This window comes from Leptodactylus fuscus, chromosome 7, assembly GCF_031893055.1.
Source record: "Leptodactylus fuscus isolate aLepFus1 chromosome 7, aLepFus1.hap2, whole genome shotgun sequence".
NCBI lineage: Eukaryota > Metazoa > Chordata > Amphibia > Anura > Leptodactylidae > Leptodactylus > Leptodactylus fuscus.
The window spans coordinates 100,277,990-100,283,693 of record NC_134271.1 but is presented as its reverse complement, the minus strand read 5'-3'; the positions used below and the strand labels follow the sequence as shown (position 1 = coordinate 100,283,693).

The following is a 5,704-nucleotide window of genomic DNA, read 5'->3' as shown; positions in this document are numbered from 1 at the left end:
TGCTGCTGCTTTTAAAAGCTGAGCTTTAGAGGAGGCGTGCAGGAAGCCCTTGAGGGAGGGGAGAGGCAAATACAGACACATGCTCTGTCAGATGGGGGGAGGAGAGCGCTGTCAACTGCACTTAACTCTGTCCATGCCAGATCCCTGCAGATAGTACACCTACCAGTGTAGTGGAGCTGAATTTATCATAGAGGCTGCATTGTTTGTGTCTAGCTCTCTGAAGTATAATGGTGTAAGTTTTACCTAACGTGCCATGTGAAGTCAAAGGTAATGTGACCTAGTATGATCACTATAAGGCGGGAAGAACACATGCAGAGTCCAAGCCAGAAATGGATCCAGAGGTAGAAGGGCTTATTCACATGAGCGAGTCTCAGGCGTGGAAATCATGAAAGTCTTTCACTGTTACGTTTCCTGTTCCTTTTATTTTCACACCCAGCTTTGGGTCATAAAGCTGCATGTCTGAATCTAGCCCAAGTTTGTTAACCAAGGATATTGTCAGATGTATCTGTGTCAGGAAGTGTCATTGCTGTCCTCAGATGGAGAATAGACAATGGATTATGCTGCGGTTTCCTGGTTCATCAGAGTTAGCTGGACACCTTAGGGCGTCAGTCTCGCCCATCCATTAGGGAGAATATGTGCCATATTGGATACTGACTGAAAGCTCTTTTAATGAACAATTTATGCAAATGAGATGACTGCCAGAAGGAAGGAAACTGTAAGAAAGAAACCTATAGGTCAGTGGTATATGTACCCCCCTGAGTGTGCCCTGTTATCCCCAGGAGTATACGCTGCAGTAAGAGTCACCCTATCCCCCCATATTGGGCTGGCGACCCCACAAACTACCATTTCTCCTCAGACCCTCAGATTATAAATAGCGACTGGGCCTCAGTCGTCAAAAGGGGTTATGGCTCATAGTATAATTACGCCCTGTGACCTCTGAGGACCAGTCACAGGCCACGGTGGTCCCTATAGTCACTTGAGAGGCTAGCAGAGACTTACAGATGGCAGGGGTCCCATGCTATAGCCTTGGGGTGTAATAAATAATGGATGAGGGGCTGCCAAAGGTGTTTTTTCAAGTATACTATGGTATATGACTAACGTAACTATGCAATCTTCCCAGGCCCACATTTGTGAAAAACCTGACACGGGGCCTTCGGGAAAAATATGCAGATAATGTGTTGATTCTTTCTTACAGGCCTTTACAGGCGCATTTTTGGCATATTACTTTTACACATTTTTTTCCGACTAGCTTAATAAGGGGTATAGGTTAAGTGCCAGGGGCACTGCTTAAGACGTAACATTGTGTGCACCTGTTGCATTCTAAAATTGGCATAAAAGACTGGATCAGAGTAATAAGTGGTATAAACTAAGATGCATCAGGTTTCTTATACATCCTGAGACACTGTAATAAATCTGGTTCTTTTTCAGACTAAGTTTTATGCTTGGTGCAGGGCCTAAAGGGCGTGGAGTGTGACTTCTGTTTTGATCATGCTCTGCCCCCTTGGACTCCACATTAGGCGTTTCGCAGTGTATCACTTTATCACGAGAACATGCATATGTGTAGGGGGCTCGGGAGGAGCAACTGTTCCAACTATTTCTATCCTTTAATAAGCTTCACCCCACTAATTCCAGCAGTTGGAATTTTTTCTCTCGAGTTCATGAACAGTCCACCATTTTCAGCACCCAGTATGCTAAAAAGGCTCTTTGAGGTGGGTATTGCTGGGCTAGCACAGGTAGCCTGGGACCGCCCACTTGACAGAAAGTGTAACTAGAACATTGAGTGCCGGAACTAAGGGTCTATGCTTTGTCAGTGAGCTAGCTCTATTTATCATAGCTAGCCCACTGACCCATTCTCTATATGGTCCCATAGACATTGTTTTATCATGGCCACGTGTATGCGGAAGTGAGTAAAATGGAGAGGTAAAAGACCTGTCCTGGGGTCTTAAGTCCAAGCTCACTAGATGAAATGAATGAGTCCGTGGAGGCACAAGCGTCACTCGGATGTAATCCATGTGTCGCCTATGCCTTTTTATCATAGGGAGAGGTGATGAAAGGTCCTTTTATATAAGGCTAGGAGTATAAGCAGCCAAATGCACTAAGGTCTGAATGAGGTTATCTGGGTGATAGTTGTTACATGTAAATGGATCTGCTCCTTATCCATACACTGACTGCAGTGGATCACCAGTGTGGCCAGTGATTGGTTGAGCGTTCACAATTCCCTGTAGACAGGGATTGGTGAGGAATACTCCTGGCAAACTGTATATTCCCACACATCAGATTTTGTGCCAGAATGCAACTAAAAATCCATTTGCTGGTCTCTAAAACAACCCTATTCATCTGATTGGAACTGTCTTTCAGCCTCCGATATTTCTGCACCATAGTCTTCCTTGTGTTCACACACCATTACAATATTTAAGTGGCTTCTAAAATGTCTGAGAAATGTTACTGTTGGGCTAGAAAAAGTAATTTTTTATAGGCCATTCACATTTCTGCAAAGCACATAGCTCAGATTTCCTTGCTTTCCCTTCTGCTTTGGCTTCTGCATAGAAATGATTTTGGGCAGATGAAAATTCTATACTCGAAGTGTAGATGGAAGCTCGTGGGCACCAGTGCAAAATCTGGAATAGGGTCTCTGCCTACCATTTTCTATTAAGAACGGTGTGTTGAGGTCAAATCATAATACCCCAGAGATATGCTGTCTGTAAAGGAAAATTAATTAACAGGCCAAGATCGGCCTCCGCCATCTTTTAGCCTGGAGAATCATGAAGACACATGGTGGTCGTGTATCAAAATGGATTCTGATTCATTGTTACAGAAAGTTAGCATTTATACAAACATAAGCAGGTTGGACTTTGACCCGATTGGTTATACATAAGCTGTGGCACATGACTATTGGATAAGTTCTGCATCTCATTACTATACTCCAACCTGGGATGACCTTTCTCATGACATACAGAAGAATTTACAATATTTATGTGTAAACCAACATCTTACACTAATTCTAGATGTATATATCACAGCACGAGAGATAATGATCACATGCTATCTGTCCAGTCCGGTTTGTGGCTAAGGGTCAACTGGTTATAGAACCTGTTATGAGATTCTCACCACAAACAGATAAGGAGTTACAACCCAACCATCAACATTCCACACACCTTATCCCCTAAAGGGGTCTCTTAAACTCTAAACAGACATCCTTATGAAGCTTATATAAGAAAAAGCTTACAAAATGGCTGACAGAATACAAGATGGAAGATGTGATCCTAACAGGTGATATATCTTATGTGGCAGAGGGCAAGTGAGACGTGGGCTTGCATTGTATGCGGGAGCTGCTGGTACTGGTTGGGGGTCCTCAATGGCCTGACTGGTTCCATTTAATGGCTGTTAGATAGAGAAAGCAGTCTAGGTGGCTGAGATTTGTGTCACCAAGTGAACATATAATAAAAGTGGATGTTGTGAGTTGAGAAGGGTTATACGGCCATAAATGAGTCAATTAGATATGGCAACTGTGTTAGTATATGGTAAGAGGAAGGTATGGGACTATGAGAAGAGGAATGGACCTAGTATCAGCATTCTGTACTGGCAAATTTGTTGTAGATTTCTGGCAATAAATGTAATAAAAATGTAATACTGAATGACGTATTCCGTGACAGATTGGAAACCGACACAAGTATGTGTTGCGTGGCAGAATCTATGTATACAATATGGACCAAAATATTGGGACACCTGACCATTAGACCTAAGGCTGTGGTGATACTAACGTTTAGGGACTCCGACCGCCATTGCACTAAAAATATGTAAAGAGCAAAGTTGTGAAAGCAGGATATTTCTCTCTGCTTATTTCAGTTGGAAACCCGGCGGACCCAATTATAGCTTATAAATGAGTAACCTTTTTTAAGCGGATAGAGTTTCTGTTTTTTAGTTCACAGAGTGGACCTGAAGAACAGAAACCTGAACGCTAATGTAAACCTAGCGTAAGGAGCTTTGATAGGGTAACAAAAGTAGTTGCGGACCAATACTCAAACCCAAAGTTCTCTAGCATCAAAAGGATCCAATCCTGGGAAAGCTGTGTGCTGTATGGCGCTTTTCACAGAGATGCACTGGGACAATCTATAGTTTGAACAGTGGGTTATTGGGGCTAAAACGTGTTTTATACTTAAAAGCATTTCATTGGGTTATTACATTGAAAATACAACAATAAAAGACAAAAGGGAAGGAAAATAGCAGGTGGCTGATGGGTAAATAAATGTGCAGATGTGTGTACACAAATACAACACATTAAACTCATTGTCCAAAAAAAATCATTACTATTGTTCTTCAATGTAAAGGCACAAATTATTAAAAAAAAGCAAACAAAACAAAAACCAGATACAGATATGTGAGGAGTGGCTGATGGAGCCGAAGCCTATAGGATGATTATCTCTATGGTATATGTGCTACCAACAAATGTCCATTAGTTGGCGCCAGAGGACCTACAACCACCAAAATACAGAAGGGGATTCTGAGAACTAACTATTGGACACTTGTTTGTAGCACATGTACCATAAAGAGTTGATAAATATTATACATGTTATCTATCAGCCACTCCACACAACTATCTGTATACACTCACTGGCCACTTTATTAGGTACAACTGTCCAACTGCTCGTTAACACTTAATTTCTAATCAGCCAATCACATGGCGGCAACTCAGTGCATTTAGGCATGTAGACATGGTCAAGACAATCTCCTGCAGTTCAAACCGAGCATCAGTATGGGGAAGAAAGGTGATTTGAGTGCCTTTGAACGTGGCATGGTTGTTGGTGCCAGAAGGGCTGGTCTGAGTATTTCAGAAACTGCTGATCTACTGGGATTTTCACGCACAACCATCTCTAGGGTTTACAGAGAATGGTCCGAAAAAGAAAAAACATCCAGTGAGCGGCAGTTCTGTGGGCGGAAATGCGTTGTTGATGCCAGAGGTCAGAGGAGAATGGCCAGACTGGTTCGAGCTGATAGAAAGGCAACAGTGACTCAAATAGCCACCCGTTACAACCAAGGTAGCCAGAAGAGCATCTCTGAACGCACAGTACGTCGAACTTTGAGGCAGATGGGCTACAGCAGCAGAAGACCACACCGGGTGCCACTCCTTTCAGCTAAGAACAGGAAACTGAGGCTACAATTTGCGCAAGCTCATCGAAATTGGACAATTGAAGATTGGAAAAACATTGCCTGGTCTGATGAGTCTCGATTTCTGCTGCGACATTCGGATGGTAGGGTCAGAATTTGGCGTCAACAACATGAAAGCATGGATCCATCCTGCCTTGTATCAACGGTTCAGGCTGGTGGTGGTGGTGTCATGGTGTGGGGAATATTTTCTTGGCACTCTTTGGGCCCCTTGGTACCAATTGAGCATCGTTGCAACGCCAAAGCCTACCTGAGTATTGTTGCTGACCATGTCCATCCCTTTATGACCACAATGTACCCAACATCTGATGGCTACTTTCAGCAGGATAATGCGCCATGTCATAAAGCTGGAATCATCTCAGACTGGTTTCTTGAACATGACAATGAGTTCACTGTACTCCAATGGCCTCCACAGTCACCAGATCTCAATCCAATAGAGCATCTTTGGGATGTGGTGGAACGGGAGATTCGCATCATGGATGTGCAGCCGACAAATCTGCGGCAACTGTGTGATGCCATCATGTCAATATGGACCAAAATC

General features: G+C 43.2%; 1 protein-coding gene across 1 annotated transcript in view; it reads left to right on the top strand.

The window, feature by feature from the left end:
• FANCM (FA complementation group M) overlaps window positions 1–5,704 on the top strand; it is an 84,483-nt gene that overhangs the window by 34,233 nt on the left and 44,546 nt on the right. The window lies entirely within an intron of this gene.